Source organism: Drosophila miranda, assembly GCF_003369915.1.
Source record: "Drosophila miranda strain MSH22 chromosome Y unlocalized genomic scaffold, D.miranda_PacBio2.1 Contig_Y2_pilon, whole genome shotgun sequence".
Lineage (NCBI taxonomy): Eukaryota > Metazoa > Arthropoda > Insecta > Diptera > Drosophilidae > Drosophila > Drosophila miranda.
In genome coordinates, this window is record NW_022881614.1 from 5,278,107 (window position 1) to 5,279,404 (window position 1,298).

Below are 1,298 nucleotides of genomic sequence, written 5' to 3' on the forward strand. Positions count from 1 at the left end.
CGAAAATCTTTATCATACAGGGCAGGTATCGCCGAGAGGGCTTAGGCAATCGCCGGACAGCCCCTTCGGGACCCAGGGAACTACGGGGATCAGGCGAGACACCAACAGGAGTCACCGGGGGGCGCTTAGACGATCGTCGGATAGCGGCCTCGAGACCCTGCGGGGTCACAAACTACTGGAGGGAATCATGCGGAGGGAACAACGACAGGTATCACCGAGAACGCCTAGGCAATCGCCGGACTGCGGCCTCAGGACCCTGTCGGGCTACGAACTACTGGATGGAATCACACGGACTCGGGCAAGAGGCGGGAGGAAAGGCAGAGAAGATGAAGCCCCGGGCCTCCAGGTTCCCTAGTGTATAGATTGTTGGAGGTCGTGCTATGTTTCTGTTATATTCATTACATTTCACTTTATTCTTTCTTGGTTACCTACCTATCGCACCGCTCAGCAGCCCGTATACACGTCTAGAGACTAGCTTACCCCTGAATTCCCACGCTTGTACTCGTCGAAAGCCTCCTCTTCCCCGTGGGTGCAGCGTAGATGCAGGATCTCCTCTCCGTAAGTGTAGTATCGATGCAGGGTCTTCTCCCCGTAAGCGCAGCGTCGATGCCGGATCTTCCCCGTGTCACTGATAGCGTTGGCGTGGATCCGGGCCGCCACGTGTTTTTACTTTTTCCAAGCCACTCGAATTTGTCCGCGAACACGTCCGACTCCTACGACTGCTCCCAATCGACTTTTTTCTTCCACGTTTTCCCAGCTCAGAGCCGGCGTTCTGCTGGCTCTCCGATCCAGCGTCAGCGTGGGCGGCTAGCGTCGTCATCTTCCGGGGCGGCAGAGGGCTGGCGCCGTCGTTCGGCGTCTACGCTGCGCCGGTGACTTTCGTCTCTCTGTCTCGCTGCTGGCGCGTCGTTACTTCGCTTTAGTTTACCGCGTCTCTCTTCTACCGTTGCTGCTGTGGGCTTACCGTTCCAGCGCTTCGTTGCTGCGTCGACGCTGGCGGCTTATCTTTTCGGCGTTTCTCGTCTTCGGCCGTCGCTGAATTGATGCTGTTGGCTACCGTTTCGGCTCTTGGTGTATTTCTCTCTCTCCTTGGCTTCCGCTGCGTTGTTGTTGTCGGGTTTTGTTTCTTGGTGTATTCCTCCCCGTTTTGGCGTCGGTGCCGTTAGGTTTCGGTTCTCGGTGTATTTACGCCGTTGCTGCGTCGATGCCGTTGGTTTTCGGTCCTCGGTGTATTCCTCTCTCGTTTTGGCTGCTGCTGCGTCGTGGTTGTTGGGTTTTGGTTCTGAAAAGCCAGTGGC